Below are 23,045 nucleotides of genomic sequence, written 5' to 3'. Positions count from 1 at the left end.
CTTGGGTACAGGAACAATAGTTGCCATCTTGAAGCATGTGGGGACAGCAGACTGGGATAGGGAGAGATTGAATATGTCCGTAAACACACCAGCCAGCTGGTCTGCGCATGCTCTGAGGATGCGGCTAGGGATGCCATCTGGCCCGGCAACCTTGCGGGGGTTAACACGTTTAAATGTCTTATTATATTATCCTCAAAGCGGGCAAAGAAGGTGTTATGTTTGTCTGGAAGCAAGACGTCGGTGTCCGTGGCTGGTTTTCTTTTTGTAGTCTGGGATTGTCTGTAGACCCTGCCACATACGTCTCGTGTCTGAGCTGTTGAATTGCGACTCCACMTTGTACCTATACTGACATTTCGCTTGTTTGCTTGCCTTGCGGAGGGAATAACTACACTGTTTGTATTCGGCCATATTCCCGGTCTCCTTTGCATGGTTAAATGCAGTGGTTCGCGCTTTCAGTTTTGCGTGAAATCTGCCATCTATCCACAGTTTCTGGTTAGGGTAGATTTTAATAGTCACAGTGGGTACAACATCTCCTATACACTTCTTAATAAACTCAGTCACCGTATCAGTGTTTTCGTCTATGTTATTCTCAGATGCTACCCGGGAAACATATCCCAGTCCGCGTGATCAAAACAATCTTGAAGCGTGGATTCCGATTGGTCAGACTAGCGTTGAATAGTCCTTGGTCTTGTATGTATCACAGAAGTTAGAGTAGCAGGGATCTAGAGTTTTGCCAGCCCGGGTACTACAATCAATATGCTGATAGAATTTAGCACAAAGAATCCCGGAAGCGGTAACGACTCCGACAGCATATCCCCAGAGAGCCATGTTTCCGTGAAACAGAGTATGTTACAATCCCTGATGTCTCTTTGGAAAGCAACCCTTGCCCWAATTTTGTCTAAATTGTTATCTAGAGACTGGACATTAGCGAGTAATATACTCGGAAGCGGTGGGTGGTGTGCACGCCTCCGAAGTCTGACCAGAATGCCGCTCAGTCTATCTATTCTGCGGCAACGTTGTTTTGGGTCAGCGTCTGGAATCAGTTCGAATGCCTTGGGTGGTTCGAACAAAGGATCTYCTTCGGGAAAATTGTATTCCTGGTCGTAGTGCTGGTTGTGCTGGTAAGTTGACGTCGCTCTGATATCCAATAGTTCTTCCCGGCTGTATGTAATAACACTTAAGATTTTCTGGGCTAACAATGTACGAAATAATACATAATAAAACAAAACACTGCAGTTTCCTAAGGCCTAGAAGCGAGGCGACCCTCTCTACCTCTACCCATCTTCACAACAACTTTGTCAATATGAGTTGACCATGATAACTGACTATCCAATTTTACRCCTAGGAGTTCAACTTCTTCAACTTGTTCAATGGTCACACCCTTTATGCACAACTGCAGTTGAGGTGTAGGTCTAAGAGAATGCGTTGAAGCAAACACAATGCTTAAGGTTTTAGATGCATTTAAGACCAGTTTATTGTTAATTACCCATTCTGACACTGACTGTAACTCCTTGCTAAGAGTCTCAGTGAGCTGACTGTCTCTGCACATCAGCACCTACAATCATCAGCATACATAGTCATTTTAGCTTCTTGTAATACAATTGTCAAACCATTTGTAAAAATACAGAAGAGTAACAACCCAAGGCAACTGCCCCGAGGGACATTGCACTGTACATATCTGATGTTAGAGAAGCTTCCATTGAAGAATACTCTCTGAGTTCTATTGGATAAGTAACTCCAACCATGTAAAGCCATAACGAGTTTTGTAAATAACAAATGATGATCAATAACATCAAAGGCTGCACTGAAATATAACAATACAGCTCCAACTATCATCTTATTATCAATGTATTTTGCCAATCGTCAGTCAACTGAGTCAGCGCAGAACAAGTTGAGGTCTCTTCCCTGTATGCATGCTGAAATTCAGTAGTCAGCTTGTTCTTTGAAAAAGATCATTGTATTTGTTCAAAAACCATTTTTTCCATCAGTTTACTGAGAACAGACAGCAAAGTGATTGGTCGGCTGTTACAGACAGCAAATGGTGCTTTTACTATTTTTAGGATAGTGGAATTGCTTTAGTTTCCTTCGACTCCTGTGGACACATACACTCCTTTAGGCTTCGATTAAAGACATGGCAAATAGGGGTGGCAATACAGTCTGCTACCATACTCAAACGTTTCCCATCTAGGTTGTCTATATTTGGTGGCTTATCATTATTGATGGATAACAATAGTTTTTCCACCTCTTCAGCACAAACTTGACCAACTTCAAAACAGCAATCCTTCTCTTTCATTATTAGATCMACKATWCACAAATATGATGGTTCACTGTTCAATGTTTTCATTTCACATCTCAGTTTGTCCACTTTACAAGGAAAGTAGTCGTTGAAATGATTGGCTATATCAATCATATCAACTTCAATGAACGATGGAGATTAAATAGGATTTTCTGCCCATAATATCATTTAAGGTGCTCCAAAGTTTTCTTCCGTGGTAATATGTAATTCTCTTGTTTTGGCAATATAATTTCTTAAGCCACCAAGTTTCAGAATGTACAGTATGTCAACCAGTCAGCTGAGCAGCCTGACTTGTTTGACACCTTTCTTACATAATTCCTTTGAACCATACCATTTTTCAATTCCTCATCAATCCAGGGGGCTCTAACAGTTCTCACAGTGAGTTTCTTAGCAAGTGCATGCTTGTCAACAATTGGCAAGAATRATTTTACAAATAGTCCAAGTGCTGGATCTGAATTCTCCTCCTTAAACACATCAGACCAACATACATGTTTTACGTCTTCAACAAAAGAGTCCTGAGAAAACATTTTGTAGGATCTCTGATAAATAATTGTAGGCCCTGCCTTTGCTACTTTGGCTTTCATTGTTATTGCCACAATGTTACGGTCAATACAGCCAATGGGAACTGATATTGCTTTGTGGCAAAGTTCTGCAGCATTAGTGAACATATGATCAATACAAGTGGATGTCACAGATCCAACACTATTGGTATACATTCTAGTTCGGGGGTAGGCAACCTTGTTCCTGGAGTGTCGCAGCCACTTCCTGTTTTTGATTTAACTGACCTGGAAGACCAGGTGTGTTGAATTTAGGCAATCACTGAACTGATCAATTAGCTCAATTGGTCGGGTGTGGCGCCAAGTGTGAACAGAATTCTGCAGGACCTGRGGCACTCCAGGAACAGTGGTTCCTACCTCTGCTCTAGTTGGTTGGTACATCATTAGTAACAGTAAGAAGCTTCCTCTTGAGAGGACAACTAGATGATAATAATCCAATGTTCAGGTCACCAAGAAAATACATTTCTTTGTTAGCATCGGAGACCTTATCTAACATRACACACATTCTCCAGATACAGACAGTTTGCACTTGGTGACCTATAGCAGCGCCCTAAAAGGCTGTTGATGAGGCAGGTGAAGCTGCAACCACAGAACTTCAATTTTCATTTGTCATGAGATTCTCTTTGAGCTTTACAAGAATATAATCCACAGAGACTCTGTGCCACAAAATGAGTGAAAAAAAAACGGTACAAATCCTGGCCAGATCATTTCAAGTCGAGTCCTGAGTCAAGGCTCCAAGTCAAGTCTCAAGTTATTTTATTTGATATCAAATTGGTGACTCGAGTCCATAACTCTGGCTTGAACCCCCGGCATGGCTGCTTGAAACTATATTTTGTCATTATCAGTCCTGACATTAAAAAACAACAGTTTATTAGCTCGATGCWATAGCCTTCTATGGTAGAATGTTCCACTGTGAATAAGGACTACGGTACTCACCAAGATCAATAAAGAATGAATAAATAGAGCACGATAGAAAAGCAATTTATTTTACCCCCAGCTTTTAATATGATCCCCTGATGGAACCTTTTTCTTCCACTCCCCTTTCTCTATCCGCAGGGGAAGTTGGATGCTCTSCGGGCTCTGTGTCGTCGAGGATATGATCAGGTGTCCCTGATGAGACCTCAGCCTGGAGACAAGGTGAGACTGTTACTATTCACACACAGGCACACACACACACACACAGGAATCCCCCTATAGAGTCTGGTTCCTCTATAGCACTCTTCTGGGTTGTTTGTGTGTGTTCCAGTGATCCTTTTCAATGAAGCATCTGCACTCTCTGTACCATAGAAATGGCAGGTGCTAATGAAACAATCACAGTACTATACTTTTAGTCACTGGTAGCTCCCATAGTACAGCTATCGGCGTCTCACACACACACACACACACACAGATGGATGTTTCTATATAAACTCTGTGAATAAGCTGCTGAAATCTGTCTCTTTCTGACACACACATGCGCACACATACTTTCTGAATGAACCGCTAATAACACTCTTTCTGTCCTACACACACAAAGCTACTATTGTTCAAACACAGGGAGAGTTATGTACTGATACTGACTGTGAGTTGATGGAGTTTCCAGCTTTGCGTAGGAGTCCTCTGCTACTCTCCTGAGAGAAACGGCGAGCTCAGATACAGTAGTCTGCCTAAAAAGAGATAAAGAAGGATCAGGCAGAGATGGTGTCATTTAACACAACAGTGAGTACGGATAGGAGCCACCTTTCGAGTTGTCTCAGTTTCATTCACTGGGAAGAAAATATGTTTCGGGATGTGACAGGGGCAGGTTTACTTTATGACTGCTATTGTTTGTCTTATGTTAGTGTTATTGTTGTGCAAAGAAGGGGAGGCGAGGGGAGAGACAGAGAGAGACCACCCGTCCTCTCTATCTCTCTCCCTTTCTCTCCCTTTTACTCCTCTCTTTCATCCTCTTTCTCTTCTTCTCCCTCTGTCTCTTTGTCTCTCTCCTTCTCTCTCACTATCCCTATTTCCATCTTTCTCTCAATCTCCCTCTCAGTGCTCTTTCTTTTGATCTCTCTGTACCCCTATCCCTGTCTTTCACACCTTCTTGACTGGGTGAATGGGTTAGGGTTAGAGGGGAGAGAGGGTAGAGGTGCCTTTAACGGACCCTTGGTGGTCTGATTTAACACCGTATTAAACAGCGAGGCCCTAAATTCGCACACTCACACATGCATACATGTGCACACATGCACAAACGCACATCGATAGGTCCTAAAGTCACACACACACAAAAACACAGAGCGAGAGGCCCTAAAGTCACACAGGGGACATTACACAGCCCATTGAGAAGGAGTGCCATTGTTCGAGTTGAGAGGGGAAAAGAGGGGTGTAGCGACAGTAGAGGGATTGATGTGGGCAGCCTGGTTGGTTCTGACTGCGGTGGTCTGGTGGTGAAAAGGGACGCAGCAGAGCAGCAGACCTACACCAGAAACAGCATATGGACACAATGAGAACACAAGCTCATGAATATCAGAGAGAGAAGGAGGAGGGAATCCCCTCCATATGCTGCTGTAAACCAGCGTGGCGAGCCGGGTGTATTGTAACCAATGTGGTTTGGGGTAGGGGAGAGTTGTGTCTCAGGTGCTTATTGCCAATAAGCTCTCAGTGTAGAATTATAGGTTTTTGCACTTTTCTCCAAACATCAAATTTCAAAGTGTTTTTGACATCCTGGGTTGACTCCCGCTCAGCATTGTTCCGTTTCTCCAAACTTCAAATTTCGAAGTTGCTCAAAACGTCAAATGTCTAAGTTAAAGGGGAAGTTCACCCAAAAACACTTCTGGCCACTTTATAACATTTGCCTGGCAGTATCCCAGACAGTTTTTAGGTCCATTGTTTAATATAAAAATGCTGAATTTCCAAAAGTACTTTAAATGCATTCAAAACTATGTGTATTTATTGTTACATGAACAGCGATTGATGTCTCGGCACTGAATTGCCAAATAAATGTTGTTGTTTTTATGTAAAAAGTGTAAAAAACATAGTGCTACTTCATGCTAGCGCAAAGGCCTTCCATTTCATCTGTAATCTGGTAGATACTCTTCTTCGTGGTTCCTAGATTGATAATTACAGGAAGCAGGACGAAGGTGGGACAAAGGAGCGTCTTACTATTGGTCTTCAAGAAAGGAAGTCAGAACGAAAGTTAAAGTAACCAATCAGATGGCAACGTGTCAAAAGTATATTTGCCGTTGCCAATGTTAGACTCCACTCTGTGGTCTTGGAGTTACGGTCTAGCGGGAAGATGACAGAAGTGGATGCTGAGTTCGAATGAAGCAGCGCGTCAAGTCAATTTGGTGAAGACGAATGTTCTGACTGGACAACGCTAGCATTGAAAACGGGAACAAAAAGGAGATTGTCTAAAATTGGAGTGGAGGATACGCGTGTAAATGATAATGAATCGCTTCTTATTGGGATGTGTTTGTTGAATAATGATGCATATGTTGGAAACCCGTTTGAGTTGTCGAAAATTGGGATGTATGCGCTTGGAAAAGTCTGTCAGCGTGACCAGGATTGGTTTTATTTTGATCAATTGTATTTCTGAAGAGCAGAGGAAGATTGCAGCGGGCCTCAAAAGAATCCAGACAACAGAAGTTTTGTGTTTTGAAATTCGGAGTAGAGCACCCGTCAAAGGAGTCATCTCAGGGGTGATGACAGATGTTCAAGTTGAATACCTGAAGAGAATTCCTGGTGTGGTTGGTGCCCGGGGTCTGACCCGCAGGCTGAATGGAGAAAAAGAAGAAAGTCTGTCGGTCCTGTTGTTTTTTGATAAAGAGCAAATACCTACGCATGTGAAGCTTGGTTATGTAAGAAAGCACTTGCATCAAGAAATGGTCACGTGCCAAAAAAGCGTCCTGATTTTAGGGTGTTCCTCTTAGCACCAGAGGGCTTTTTAATCATCTGTAAATGTAGTCTATCCATGCTACCGATTTTAACGCCAAATACGTGTTTTTATCATTTTGTCCCAAAACCACTGCAGTATAAGAATTGTAAGTGATTTGGCCATGTTTCAAGTGTGTGCAGATGGACAGAGTATACTGAAGAACGATGTGTAGAAAGACGACGGTGTTGCAATTGTGGTGGGGCTCATGATCCTGAGTTCCTGGAATGCCCTGTAAGGAGATTGAGGTGGCAAAAGTTAGAGCGGTCAATCGAATTTCCTATGCGGAGGTGATTAAAAGAATTGAGAAAACAAGTGATGCTAGTGAAGATATGGTTGTGGATACACCATAGCCTGTAGTAAATGTTTGCTGCTAGACAAAAGATACCCTTTGTGTTAAAAAGGTGGATTTTGTTGCGTTTCTTTGCCACCGTTATAAACTGTACAGCGCAAGTCTCAAAGAAGTCGAAGAAACTGGACATTATTGTGGCTGCGGCAGAATTTTTTTTGAGACTCAAGGATTTTACATCTGAAGACTTGCAAAGGGGTACTGGTGACGGAAGACCACCCCTCCCAGGTTCCCCTTGAGCCTGTGTAGGGATCAGATCTGTTTTATTTTTTTTACAGAAAAGTTGTTTGATTTAGTTTATTATATATTTTTGGGTAGTTTTTTGGTAGTTCAGTTTTTGGGGGAATCCTGTTTCCATAGAAGAAGAAGAAGAAGAAGAAGAAGAAGTGATGGTAACGTTAGCTAGTAGCTAGGCTAGCGGTTAGTCATCTCTGAAGTAAAGTAAGGTGAACAATGTTAGTAGTTGAGTAGCTAAGTCAAGTTGGCCAAAATTAAGTGCATTGTACCCGGGTGCAATAATGCTCCGGTCAGATACAAATGCAGTCGTGGCCAAAAGTTTTGAGAATGACACAAATATTATTTTCCACAAAGTTTGCTGCTTCAATGTTTTTAGATATTTTTGTCAGATGTTACTATGGAATACTGAAGTATAATTACAATAATTGTATAAGTGTCAAAGGCTTTTATTGACAATTACATGAAGTTGATGCAAAGAGTCAATATTTGCAGTGTTGACCCTTCTTTTTCAAGACCTCTGCAATCCGCCCTGGCATGCTGTCAATTAACTTCTGGGCCACATCCTGACTGATGGCAGACCATTCTTGCATAATCAATGCTTGGAGTTTGTCAGAATTTGTGGGTTTTGTTTGTCCACCCGCCTCTTGAGGATTGACCACAAGTTCTCAATGGGATTAAGGTCTGGGGAGTTTCCTGGCCATGGACACAAAATATCGATGTTTTGTTCCCCGAGCCACTTAGTTATCATTTTTGCCTTATGGCAAGGTGCTCCATCATGCTGGAAAAGGCATTGTTCATCACCAAACTGTTCTTGGATGGTTGGGAGAAGTTGCTCTCAGAGGGTGTGTTGGTACCATTCTTTATTCATGGCTGTGTTCTTAGGCAAAATTGTGAGTGAGCCCACTCCCTTGGCCTAGAAGCAACCCACACATGAATGGTCTCAAGATGCTTTACTGTTGGCATGACACAGGACTGATGGTAGCGCTCACCTTTTCTTCGGACAAGCTTTTTTCCAGATGCCCCAAATAATCGGAAAGGGGATTCATCAGAGAAAATGACTTTACCCCAGTTCTCAGCAGTCCAATCCCTGTACCTTTTGCAGAATATCAGTCTGTCCTTGATGTTTTTCCTGGAGGGAAGTGGCTTCTTTGCTGCCCTTCTTGACACCAGGCCATCCTCCAAAAGTCTTCACCTCACTGTGTGTGCAGATGCACTCACACCTGCCTGCTGACATTTCTGAGCAAACTCTGTATTGGTGGTGCCCCGATCCCGCAGCTGAATCAACTTTAGGAGACGGTCCTGGTCGCTTACTGGACTTTCTTGGGCACCCTGAAGCCTTCTTTACGACAATTGAACCGCTCTCCTTGAAGTTCTTGGTGATCTGATAAATGGTTGATTTAGGTGCAATCTTACTGGCAGCAATATCCTTGCCTGTGAAGCCCTTTTTGTGCAAAGCAATGATGACGGGACGTGTTTCCTTGCAGGTAACCATGGTTAACAGAGGAAGAACAATGATCCCAAGCACCACCCTCATTTTGAAGCTTCCAGTCTGTTATTCGAACTCAATCAGCATGACAGAGTGATCTCCAGCCTTGTCTTCGTCAACACTCACACCTGTGTTAACGAGAGAATCACTGACATGATGTCAGCTGGTCCTTTTGTGGCAGGGCTGAAATGCAGTGGAAATGTTTTTGGGGGACTCAGTTCATTTGCATGGCAAAGAGGGACTTTGCAGTAAATTGCAATTCATCTGATCACTCTTCATAACATTCTGGAGTATATGCAAATTGCCATCATACAAACTGAGGCAGCAGACTTTGTGAAAATTTATATTTGTGTCATTCTCAAATCTTTTGGCCACGACTGTACATTTCCACTCCTTTCCTGTCCGCGATGAAGCTGTTTGTCAGGCATGGCTGCAGGCCATCTGACATGAAATTGTATTTGTCACATGCACCGAATACAACAGTGAAACAGTGAAATGCTTACAACGGTGTGTTGTAAGAATTTCCTGCTTATGGTGTCGATATGACACCTGAAGTCATTCACCAGCTGCAGTTGATCATGTGTAGTGATCACTTTGTGGCCACTGACTACAATGGTGACCTGTTGAAACCGGGTTCTGTTTCCACCGTCTTTCCACCATGGACAGGAAAGATCCAACCATTCAAGGTATGTTGCTATCTAGCTAAGTTGCTAACACCTGTAGCTAGTCACCATAAAGTAATTTATGACGTTATTTGTTTGCCATTCGCTGAACTAGTTTGTGATATTTTTAGCTTAGCTACTAACTTACTGTCCTACGGACTGTTMTTTATTTTTTTTATTTAAACTTTTGGACAAAATTCCCTTTTCCATTACACTGATAAGAAATGCAATATTCTTTGCTACTAGGCTTCACAGTTTCCTGTAGTGCTATTGATTGCATAAAATGACTTGCCCTAGCTAAGGTCCATGAGTAGGACACTTAGCCCTAGCCAGAGCCATATAGATAAATGTATGGCTCTGGCTCTAGCTAAGGTCCATGAGTTGTAATGACAGCAAACTAACCCAACCTTTACATTATTTCAATTAAAACATTCACAATATCAGCTCATGCCATGAACTGACATGTAACGACTGCCTCTCTGTTACACCAGCCAACATCCCCATTGAAACCAAGCCAGATGCCACTTGTCCTGTGCTTGCAATTGAGAAGCCGTGTACAGCCTCACCCCTTTATTCTGCCGAGGAGGTCCCTCAACATCAGGGAGTTACTATGAACCCAGCTACGGAGCAAACAACACATAGTACGAAGGTAGACTATACTCCACACACCTGATAGACTGTACTTACCATTTCATTTTATTCTGACTTCTGACGTCCATTTTTTCTCTGTGAGTAGGAGGTTGAATCAATGACCCTTGCGACAGAGAGACGGCCCATGTCTTCCTCACTTTAAGTATCCATTTATTGAGGCAAGGGCCTCGCTTGTCATCCTGGATCACAACGAAAACAAGCCACTACAGCTTCAGGTATAGGACACATCACATTTCACCACATATTGTCTGGTTTAATGCCTCTTATGAACAGATTGATTCCTCTCCCTTTCTCACCTCTCCTCCCATCCTCAGTGCCTTGCAAAAGTATTCATCCCCCTTGGCGTTTTTCCTATTTTGTTGCATTACAACCGGTAATTTAAATAGATTTTTATTTGGATTTCATGTCATGAACATACACAAAATAGTCCAAATTGGTGAAGTGAAAAAAAATACTTTAAAATTCCAAAAAATAAACAACGGAAAAGTGGTGCATATGTATTCACCCCCTTTGCTATGAAGCCCCTAAATAAGATCTGGTGCAACCAATTACCTTCAGAAGTCACATAATTAGCTAAATAAAGTCCACCTGTGTGCAATCTAAGTGTCACATGATCTCAGTATATATATATATACACCTGTTCCGAAACGCCCCCGAGTCTGCAACAACACTAAGCAAGGGGCACCACCAAGCAAGTGGCACCATGAAGACCAAGGAGCTCTCCAAACAGGTCAGGGACAACGTTGTGGAGAAGTACAGATCAGGGTTGTTTTTTTTTTTTAAATATCCAAAACTTTGAACATACCACGGAGCACCAATAAATCCATTATAAAAAAATGGAAAGAATATGGCACCACAACAAACCTGACAAGAGAGTGCCGCCCACCAAAACTCATGGACCAGGCAAGGAGGGCATTAATCAGAGAGGCAACAAAGAGACCAAAGATAACCCTGAAGGAGCTGCAAAGGTCCACAGCGGAGATTGGAGTATCTGTCCATAGGACCACTTTAAGCCGTACKCTCCACAGAGCTGGGCTTTACGGGAGAGTGGCCAGACAAAAGCCAATGCTTAAAGAAAAAAATAAGCAAACACGTTTGGTGTTGCTAATAGGCATGTGGGAGACTCCCCAAACAGATGGAAGAAGGTACTCTGGTCAGATGAGACTAAAATTTAGCTTTTTGGTCCTCAAGGAAAATGCTATGTCTGGGGCACAAACCCAACATCTCTCATCACCCCGAGAACACCATCTCCACAGGGAAGCATGGTGGTGGCAGCATCATATTGTGGGGATGTTTTTCATTGGCAGGGACTGGGAAACTGGTCAGAATTGAAAGAATGATGGATGGCGCATATACAGAGAAATTGTTGAGGGAAACCTGTTTCAGTCTTCCAGAGATTTGAGACTGGGATGGAGGTTCACCTTCCAGCAGGACCATGAACCTAAACATACAGCTAAAGCAACACTCAAGTGGTTTAAGGGGAAACATTTAAATCTCTTGGAATGGCCTTGTTAAAGCCCAGACCTCAATCCAATTGAGAATCTGTCGTATGACTTAAAAATTGCTTTCCCCCGGCGAAACCCATCCAACTTGAAGGAGCTTAAGCAGTGGCTAGATGTCCCAGTGGCTAGATGTGCCAAGCTTATAGAGACATACCCCCAAGAGTCTTGCAGCTGTAATTGCTGCAAAAGGTGTCTCTACAAAGTATTGACTTTGGGGGGGTGAATAGTTATACACGCTCAAGTTCTGTTTTTTTGTCTTATTTCTTGTTTGTTTCAAAATAAAAAAACATTTTGCATCTTCAAAGTGGTAGGCATGTTGTGTAAATCAAATGCTACAAACCCCCAAAATCTATTTTAATTCCAGGTTGTAAGGCAACAAAATAGGAAAAATGCAGAGGAGGGTGAATACTTTCGCAAGCCACTGTACTTCCCTCTTATCACATGTAATCATCTTTTTTTCCCTCTTACTCTCAAACCAAACCCTATTCCCACTTTGTGTAGAAGTTTGATTTGGTTCAAAATAATAGCAGATTGACGACATCATGCTTGTGCAATCCATTTTTTACCTGCCTTGGAMGGAGTGGAAAGAGAYGGGTTGTTGGAACAGARATGAGGATAGGACAATGAACTATACTGTCTCAGATTCTATCTTTTTATCCTTCGTACCCTTTTCACACCCAAGGTTTCTCCACTCATGCCTTCTCCAATAATTTTTCAGGAGAATGCAAGGAAAGAGTAATTAAGACTCATTTAAATGTTTTGTTATTGTTACACATCTTTCAGGAGATCCGAGAAGCCGTGTCGGGTATTCCAAACAGGCCACGGACTGGGTAGAGAAGTGAGTGTCTGAAGAGAAGAAATTCAACTTTAGAACCAGATTGGTCAAGTTGTGGGAAGATAGACGAGTCATAAACAAAAACTTCAAACTTGACACASCAGACTGACCTCCAAACATCTCCCCGGTTAAAAAACCAACTGAGGAGGAGGAGGTGGTGGCAAAATGGCTGAACAGGTTTACACAATAAGTATCACTGTGCAAGTTTAATTTTGAGACACAACTGAACTTTTCAGCCTAATGATGAGAGTGGCAGTATAATGTGGAACGCCATCAAAGCCATCATGTCAATGTCATGTAATCATTGGTGGCTGCATGTAGCGTTACTGCTATGTAGACCACCTAGAACATCACCATTCTCTACCTCGGGTTTATTCCTTCCGTAAACTCATGGGCATGGAAATCAGAAMGAATAGACTTGGAACCTCTAACCATGGCAATTTGACTGGTAATTAGGGGATAATGCCCGAGAAGCCGGTGTTTGGAGGATATATTGGGATGGGTGTTGTTAGGCCCGAGACCAAGCCAATATATCCTCCAAACACCGGCTTCGAGGGTGTTATCACTTTTATACAACGGGTTACCGACATATTTAAATAATAATTGACATATTTTCATTAAAAACTTTATTTTGATGAATTCATTCATACCATTTCATCCTTCCATAAGATATAGTCCCGACACAAATCTAGGGTTGCTACCCAAGCCGGCTGGTCCTTCGTTCTATCAAATCGGTTGCCAGAGACGCGACCCAGTCGTTCAGTCTTTTTGTTCTGTATCTATGGACGCGACCCTGTTGTTCGTTCTAAATGTTCCATTGCCATAATGGCTGGCAACGTTCTTATCCTTTGCTTGCTAGCTAGCCAACTACGGCTACCTTAGTCACGTCAAAAAGTGCAGCCAGAATAACAGCAAAGTAGCTGCATTTGCATTTGTTTAAGCTGTTTACTAGTGACATTTATTTGGATACATCCATAACAATGAGCTAATGAGGCGCAATTTCACCTGGCATAGAAAATATGCTCATTCATCAGGATACTGTTGTTCAAAGGYGCTAGACAACAACACAGCTAACACAATCACTTCAAACTGAAGCTGGAAAGACTGCAAACTAGCTAAACTTTTTTCGTTTTACCTGTTTTCAATGGGCATTTCTTTGTATATATCCATAAAAATCATACCAGCTGATTCATGATTTCGACTAGCTTAAAAACGCTGCCTGTCTGTCTGTCTCGTCCCTACACATTTATTACTATAGGATAGCTGGAGATCGAATTTGATTATTGAAACAATGTTGCAAATGTCGGAGCGAAAGACAGCAAGGTTTATACAAATCACTGCTGTTAAATGTTAGTCCAAAAGAAATGTGAGATGATGTCTAGATGCTTTTTATAGTGGAGATCAAGTTTATAAATTGCTTGGCTGGGCTGATGAGACAGTGGATTGCTCAGTCAGATGGAACAGAGTAAATAGGCATTTTAAAGTCATAGATTTAGCCGGTGGTAACTTGTGGAATAGACACATCTGGAATGCAGTTTTAACCAATCAGCATTCAGGATTAGACCCACCCGTTGTATAAACTCGCAATGGCTGCCTGGTATTGTGATGCAATAATTTCCATGGTAACATTCAAATGATGCTAACTACATCAGTTATGGCTCATACAATGGAATAGAATGTCTGTTGCGTGGTTTCAACAAATCACAGCACAGATTGATGGGTACACGTCCTGCTTTTACTTACTGCTTTGCTCTTATGGGTACACTCGCCAGTCCACCCATTATGCCACCATTGTCTTGAATAGGAACAACTGTTATATTCAATAAGGGGATTCGATGCATCTGGCCTGGGCACCCAGGTAGTAGGATGACCACGTCCCGGGTTTTGCGGGACAGTCCCGCATTTTGGCCCTTTGTCCAGCAACCAAACAATTATGACCCAAATGTTAAACAAATTCAAACACCACTAATTCAAAAAAATTGGTTCATTTGTCCCGTATTTCAGTCAGACATTCCAACCTCTCTCTTGCAGTCACATTGTGCTTATGAAAATATATAAATCATAAGGATGTGGTACTGGTGATTGTTAAACACTTATCCAATCATTGTCTGATATTCTGCAAAGCTTATGACAAGAGGTCATAGCCTATCATCAACCAATCACATTTCTCAAATCCTTTCAGGCTAAATTCCAGCTAAACGTGGAGAGGACAGTTAGGACTAACTACGTTCAAAAGGGATGCTTCTGAAGAAGAGCTACAAAAGTAAATAAATAGCCATATTAGACTGAAAGGTATAAGGTCATTTCCTCAAACGTGCGATGCTCTCCATGCTCATTAGTTGCTCATTCAACATATTTGCTGCTGCTTCACCCAATACTGTTTAAAAGTCTCCCTTCCTAACTGTTTTACATTCTCTGAGACCAACCAGAAATGTTTCCATGGCCAAATATTCCCAGAGTTTCATAAAAGCCACGTGGTCTCTTGTTTCGCCACCACCAAATCTTGCGGGAGGTAGGCTGTAGTCTACTTGGTGCGCTTCGTTCGCTGCTGTGGAAGCAGGGGTGTAGTGTCAAGCTACCTCTTCTCACAATGGTGCTTGTTTAATAAAGTTAGATCAACGCTGAATCAATGTCTTGGAAGATCACATAATGATTCATTTGTATTTTACATAACAGAACCAAACATATTTGCATAGTATAGCTTTACTGTTAAATCAAAAACATCACCTTTCTTATAAGATTTTAGGATGGTTAGCTGAAAAGTCAAATTCTTCTTCTCATGCGGCCAAAACTGTGCCACTAGGCAGAATGTGCTTTTATTGAAACAAAATACCGGAAGGCTATATAGTATTAACACCATCTGCTCAAGAAACAGTGACACAGAGAGAAAGAACAACTTGTCAGATAGTGCATTGAAGAATGATTAATTCCTGTCCTGACTTTTCATAATACCATTGCAGATCTACATTAAAGCCCAAAAAAGACAGCCGTGGTGTCGCTCTTCATTTCTTGGTTCTTCCGTGGTACATATAAAGACCGCTACAGATTTGAGCCGCGACCCGGATCAACATAGCCCTAGCAGAGTTAGTCAAACAACTGGGCCGTGAAATAGGAAATCAAGTTGCCGCTAGTCTAGCAGGGGCTGCTCCAAGCACTCCCCAGCCCATAGAACTAATACCCGATTGGTCAATGGTCAATCTAATTCTGAAGTCAGACATCAGAGAACCACCCCACGTCAGGGGTTATAGCACATACCGGTGCACAGTGACTGAATGGCAAGAACTTATGCAAGCTTACTTGAAAAAGAAGGGATGCAGTATATAAGAACAGGGGCAAGAGATACAGGACTAATGGGGCAGGCTAAAGACATATTCAGGATTGGGCTCCGTGGAAACCCTCTCGTTAACATAAGCGGAGACCCTGAAGCAAATACAATATACTGAGGCAGCACTTTGGCGAGGCAATCTAATCCTCAATTACATTAGGATACTTCTATGAAACCTTACCAAGACAGTCAGAGCGCTGCTTGGATTATTGGGTCAGGCTGAACAAAGCAGTTGACCTTGCCAGTGAGTCCTTGCAAAGACAGGGAAAACGAGTGGATYATGCCCTCTAAATACACCTCTGCTGTTTTCAACCAGGATCTCAGCGAACACTGCCTCATTGCCTGCGTCCGTTATGGGTCCGCGGTCAAACGACCACRCCTCATCACTGTCAAACGCTCCCTAAAACACTTCTGCGAGCAGGCCTTTCTACTCAACCTGGCCCGGGTATCCTGTAAAGATATTAACCTCATCCAGTCAGTAGAGGATGCCTGGTTGTTCTTTAAAAGTGCTGTCCTTACCATCTTAAATAAGAATGCCCCTTTCCAAAAATGTAGAAATAAGAACAGATATAGCCCTTGGTTCACTCCAGACTTGACTGCCCTTGACCAGCACAAAAACACCCTGTGGCGTACTGCACTAGCATCAAATAGTCCCCGCGATATGCAACTTTTCAGGGAAGTCAGGAACAAATACACACAATCAGGAAAGCAAAGGCTAGCTTTTTCAAGCAGAAATTTCAATCAGCATTTCTCTACGGCTGGCCATGCTTTCCACCTGGCTATCAACACCGGCCAACAGCTCTGCACCCCCGCAGCAACTGGCCCAAGCCCCCCCCCCCCCTCCGCCCCTCCGCCCCCGCTTCTCTTTTTTTACCTCCCCCCAATTCCCCAAGGCACCCGGGGGCCTTTGGATTGTTCTTGGAAAGAGCTGCAAAATCTAGATCCCTACAAATCAGCTGGGTTAGACAATCTGGACCCTCTCTTCCTAAAATTATCCTCTGTCATTGTTGCAACCCCTATTACTAGTCTGTTCAACCTCTCTTTCGTATCATCTGAGATTCCTAAAGATTGGAAAGCGACCGCGGTCATCCCCCTCCTCAAAGGGAGAGACACTCTAGACCCAAACTGTTACAGACCTATATCCATCCTGCCCTGCCTTTATATAGTCTTCGAAAGCAAAGTGAATAAACAGATTATCAACCATTTCGAATCCCACCGTACCTTCTCCGCTATGCAATCGGGTTTCCGAGCTGGTCATGGGTGCACCTCAGCCACGCTCAAGGTCCTAAACAATATCATAACCGCCATCGATAAAAGACAGTACTGTACAGCCATCTTAATCGACCTGGCCAAGGCTTTCGACTCTGTCAATCACCGTATTCTTATCGGCAGACTCCACAGCCGTGGATTCTCTAATGACTGCCTCGCCTGGTTCACTAACTACTTCTCAGATAGAGTTCAAATGTGTCAAATCGCAGGGCCTGTTGTCCGGACCTCTGGCAGTCTCTATGGGGGTGCCACAGGGTTCAATTCTCAGGCCGACTCTTTTCTCTGTATATATCAATGATGTTGCTCTTGCTGCGGGTGATTCTTTGATCCACCTCTATGCAGAAGACACCATTCTGTTTACATCTGACCCTTCTTTGGACACTGTGTTAACAAACCTCCAAACAAGCTTCAACGCCATACAACACTCCTTCCATGGCCTCCAATTGCTCTTAAATGCAAGTAAAACAAAATGCATGCTCTTTAATCGATCGCTGCCCGCACCAGCCCGCCTGACTAGCATCACTACTCTGGACYGTTCTGACTTAGAAAATGTGGACAACTATAAATGCCTAGATGTCTGACTAGACTGTAAACTCTCCTTCCAGACTCACATTAAGCACCTCCATTCCAAAGTTAAATCTAGATTCGGCTTCCTATTTCGCAAACAAAGCCTCCTTCACTCATGCTGCCAAACATACCCTCGTAAAACTCACTATCCTACCGATCCTTGACTTCGGCGAAGTAATTTGCAAAATAGCCTCCAGCACTCTACTCAGCAAATTGGATGCAGTCTATCACAGTGTCATCCGTTTTGTCACCAAAGCCCCATATACTACCCACCACTGCGACCTGTATGCTCTCGTTTGCTGGTCCCCGCAACATATTCGTCGCCAAACCCACTGGCTCCAGGTCATCTATAAGTATTTGCTAGGTAAAGCTCCGCCTTATCTCAGCTCACTGGTCACCATAGCAAAACCCCCCGTAGCACGCGCTCCAGCAGGTATATTTCACTGGTCATTCCTTCCAGTTCTCTGCTGCCAATGACTGGAACGAATTGCAAAAATCTCTGAAGTTGGAGACTTATATCTCCCTCACTAAATTTAAGCGTCAGCTGTCAGAGCAGCTTACCGATCGCTGCAGCTGTACGAAGCCCATCTGTAAATAGCCCATCCAACCAACTACCTACCTCATCCCCATATTTGTTTTTGTTTTTCTGCTCTTTTGCACACCTGTATTTCTACTTGCACATCCTCATCTGCACATATATCACTACAGTGTAAATTGATAAATTGTAATTACTTCACCACTATTGGCCTATTTATTGCCTTACCTCCTTACTTCATTTGCACACACTGTATACAGATTTTTCTATTGTGTTATTGACTGAACGTTTGTTTATCCCATGTGTAACTCTGTGTTGTTTTTGTCCCACTGCTTTGCTTCATCTTGGCCAGGTCGCAGTTGTAAACGAGAACTTGTTCTSAACTGGCCTACCTGGTAAAATAAAGGTKAAATCAAAWTTTTTTAAATAAAAGGTGCAAGCCTTTTGAAAATTGGACAGTTGGAGATTTACAGGAAATGATTGACAGCCATCACAGAGACAAAGCTGGTTGAGAGAATACCAAGATTGTGCAAAGGGTGGCTACTTTGAAGAATCTAAAATGTCAAATATATTTTGATTTGTATAACACTTTTTTTGGTTACTAAGTGATTCCATATGTGTTATTTCATAGTTTTGATGTCTTCACTATTATTCTACAGTGTAGAAAATTGTAAAAATAAATAAAAACCCTTGAATGAGTAGGTGTTTTCAAACTTTTGACTGGTACTGTATATAAACATGTCTAGTTAGGCTACTTCAAAGTAGCCTCATCCATTTGTTCCCTGATTAATTGAATGGGGGAATGATTTTATAAAGACAACAAAGTATTTGGTTGTAATTATACAATATTTTATATCAAGGGTGGRAACCATCCTCCAGGATAGCTACTGTGTGTGCAGGCATTTCGTCAAGCCTTGGACTAACCTCATTGTAGCCTAAACATCAGTTGCCCAACAGGACCTTGACAAGCAGACTTGGGTGTTTCAGGGCTGGATCTAAAGCCAAACCTGCACACCCAGGAGCTCTGCAGATGGTGGGTTGCCCACATGTGACTAACAGTGCAGTTCTACTTTGCGGGGGTTTAAGTGCCTCGATCAAGTGTACAACAGCATTAGATGGTAAGCCTGCATGGGATCAGATACAGCAGCATTCCAGTGTCATTAATAATGGTTACTTTTTCATGTAGGCTATAATAATACTAGTCGTGGGAAATATGTATGAACACTTAACAGTGAATAATATGAGGTCTCTATAGCATAATGTCATTTGTGAATTTCGGTGAACAGTCTAATGTACCAACTTCGGGTTAAACAGTTCCTGTACTTCTCGCATACTTCTTTCATATCAAGCACTGATCAGCATATGTTCGAGGAATGACGACAGGTGCCAGTTTTGAGTTTCTCTCCTCTCGTTAATGGGATGCAACTGAAGCAAATGTAGCTTGATTAAATCTTGTAGGCTAATATTTTCCAAATATCTTTTTTCTCTCATTACGGAGTCCTCTCTAACCACTTGACTTTGAACAACGCGATCTTGCATTGACACTGTCTTCTTACAGGGGAATCACCGCAGCAGGACATCAAGGTATTGTTTCTTCGTAAAAAAATTCTACATTGCGCCAAATTTGCTCGCACCCTGTGTTCCATAACGTCATAGAAAATATTCATGTTGTTTCCAACTACCAATCAACAACTGCATATTGAAAGTTGAGATCATAGTTAAGATTGCCGAAAGGAGTGGTACGGAGTGGAATGCTAGCTAAAGATACTGGTACTCACTACTCAGGCAAGTCATAACCTGCCTCTGGTGGGATACAAACACAGCTCCATACAACCTTCAGCATACCCAGCCTCTCAGTCCCTCTCTCACACACACGCACACACTTGTTTTTCTATCCTCGTGGGGACCTAAAATGTATTTCCATTCAAAATCCTATTTCCCCTAACCCTAATTGTAACCCTAAACCTAGCCCCTAAGCTCAAAATAGCCTTTGTCCTCGTGTGGATGTGGGAAATGTCCCCACGAAGGAGAATTTTCCTTATACCTCACCCTAGCTTTAGGGTTAACGCCTAATTCTAACCGTAATCCTAGCCCCCTAAAGTCAAAATAGCCTTTGTCCTCATGGGAAATGTCCCCATAAGGGAGAATTGTCCTTGTTTTACTATCCTTGTGGGGACGTTTAGGTCCCTGCAAGGATAGAACAAAACCACACGCATATATATATATATATAGAGAGAGAGAGAGAGAGAGAGCTCTGAACTGACAACTCTGAACTGACAACTCTGCATGTCACCTCACATGACCTTAAAAGGATCCACTCACACACACTTCACAGGCAACTGTATAAGATCCCTCCATCACACAACCAAGGATCCACTTACACACGCTATGCATATAGCAGAACAAGACCCATATTCTGCAGATGTGATATCTCTATTTGGCCAGAGGTTCCTGTGAGTTTGGTGGAGAGAGATGGGATTTGCGTTGACTATTTAATAAACAAGGCTCTCTCCTCCCTCTTTCCTACTTCTCCCTATTTCCTATCCTCTCCACTGTGTGACAGGGCCATCAGGGGACAATGAAAGGGAATCTCTTCTGTCACAATTTGGCTTGTGGCCTTTCAACTTCCCATCTGGTTGGGTGACGCGCTTTCACAGAGGATGACATACACACACATTGTGGCAGAAACTGGTAACCCGCTGATGGCCATTCATGAGCCCATTAGAGTGAGAGTAATGTGGAGAGATGGGAGAGTGAGATGTGTGTGTTTGTCAGAGATGGGAGATTTTCATAATTGATCTGGATGTCTTAGTGTTTTGTGTTATATTGTCGTGCTCGTTATCGCTGTGCCTTTTCTTGTTGTGCTTTTCGTCGTCGATGTGCTTTTTAAACKGTGTGCTTTTGTCATTTTTGTTGCACTTTTTGTCGTTGTGCCTTTTTGTTGTTTTGATTTGTCATTAAGTTGTATGACCATTTTTTGAAAATACATCCAATACCTATGTGTGAATAAAACCCTGGAAGATGACTCAAAAACATACAGAGACGAGATAATGCTTTGTCTTTTCACAGAAATGTGTCTTTGCGTCTGAAATTGGCTCCCTAAATAACAATACAGAAATACAAAAGTTAGAGAAGTCATTGTCTTTTGATTTCTCCCCTCATTTCACCTCGAGATTTGAAGATGTATTCTGCCCAGTTAATGACGTGTAAAGGACTTGTAAGGGGCTTTGTTGAGAGGGGCCTCTGTGTGTGTGTGTGTGTGTGTGTGTGTGTGTGTGTTGTGTTAGCTTTAACACACTTTTTTTTTAAATTAGCACTCTTAGTTTGCACTTGTTTCCCCCCCAATCTTCACCTATCTTGATGCAAAACAGAGAGGACTCTGCAACCAAACAGTGATGGAACTGACTGTGGAAAAGGCGTCTGTGTTCTGAACCCCTGGTCTAACTTGGTTCCGTCTGTCTGTGTTGCAGGGTCGTTGTATCAACTTCACACGCGTAAAAAACAAGGAGTCCAATCGACCCCCTTCTGCCCGTCGCTCTCAAACCCTTCCCCCTCCTCCAGTTCAGAGGCCTCTAGTCCAACCGTCCTCTCCTCCCCCACACTCCACTCCTCCCTCCGTCTCCATCCCTCCCTCCCGTGCCCCCCCGTCCAGCCGACTTCCCCCAGGCCCCCCTCCAGCCCGTGCACCCCCAGGCCCCCCTCCCTCTCGCCCTCCACCCAGGCCCTGAGGACAAGACAAACCCCTATTACGCCCTCACAGTAGTAACACCCCTCCCAAAACACTCTCCCCACACCACCAAGAGCAAAGGTATTTATTTAATCCAGGGGTTCAGGCTTTGATCTCAAAGGTTTGTTGCTGGACAGCAAATATCATATTTTGGTGAATACCAAATCAACTGAGTTCACAGTAAATGTCTCTGGTCTTTAGGAGGTGCAGACAAATTCTGTTTCCTCAAATTGTGTTGTCTTATGAACAGAAATCCAATTGTAATTGGATTGAATTGTACATGGATTCAATCGTAAATAGGTCAATTCGGCCACAGAGGGATATTGTGAACCTTGACATTGGAGGTTTACAATATCCCTCTGCTGGCCGAGTTGACATATTTAAAGAAATGTCATTGGTTTGTGGAGAAAAAGTTGAATATCTTTGATAGGCTGATGAGGAATTAAATGTAACCTCAAACTTAAACTTTTTATAATGTTCGTTTGGAGGCCAGGCTTAAGGTCCCTCACTAGAGACTAAAATGATAATCTGTTTTGTGTTCATCTGTTAACAGTGAAAAACATTTTGTCCATCATTAAAGCATTTTCTTTCCAATATTTGCATCCAGCATTTTTATTCTGTGTACCAAATTAAAAGAATTGTCCATATTTGCCTTAATTTTTATTTTATTTTTTAAATACACTACATGACAAGGTATGTAGCATTTCACTAGCCCGAACTACGAAAAACAGCCCCAGACCATTATTCCTCCTCTACCAAACTTTACAGTTAGCACAGTGCATTGGGTCAGGTAGCGTTCTCCTGGCATCCGCCAAACCCACTGCCAGATGGCGAAACGTGATTCATCACTCCAGAGAACGGCGGTGAGCTTTACACAACTACAGCCAACATTTGGCATTGCGCGTGGTGATCTTCGGCTTGTGCCGGGCTGRTTGGCCATGGAAACCCATTTCATAAAGCTCCTGACTAACAGTTCTTGGGCTGACGTTGCTTCCAGAGACAGTTTGGAAGTCAGTAGTGAGTATTCTAACCGAGGACAATTTTTACACGCTTTGCGCTTCAGCGGTTCCATTCTGTGAGCTTGTGTGGCCTACCACTTCGCGGCTGAGCCGTTGTTGCTCCTAGGCGTTTCCACTTCACAATAACAGCAKTTAG

The 23,045-nt window shown here is 42.7% G+C and overlaps 1 pseudogene; it reads left to right on the top strand.

Annotated features, from left to right (window-relative positions):
* LOC111951893 (anthrax toxin receptor 1-like) overlaps positions 1-22,484 on the top strand; it is a 59,958-nt pseudogene extending 37,474 nt beyond the window's left edge.
* The last annotated feature ends 561 nt before the right edge of the window (positions 22,485-23,045 follow it).

The sequence above is a fragment of the Salvelinus sp. IW2-2015 genome, linkage group LG25 (genome assembly GCF_002910315.2).
Source record: "Salvelinus sp. IW2-2015 linkage group LG25, ASM291031v2, whole genome shotgun sequence".
Classification (NCBI taxonomy): Eukaryota; Metazoa; Chordata; class Actinopteri; order Salmoniformes; family Salmonidae; genus Salvelinus; species Salvelinus sp. IW2-2015.
This window is presented reverse-complemented; position numbering and strand designations above follow the sequence as displayed.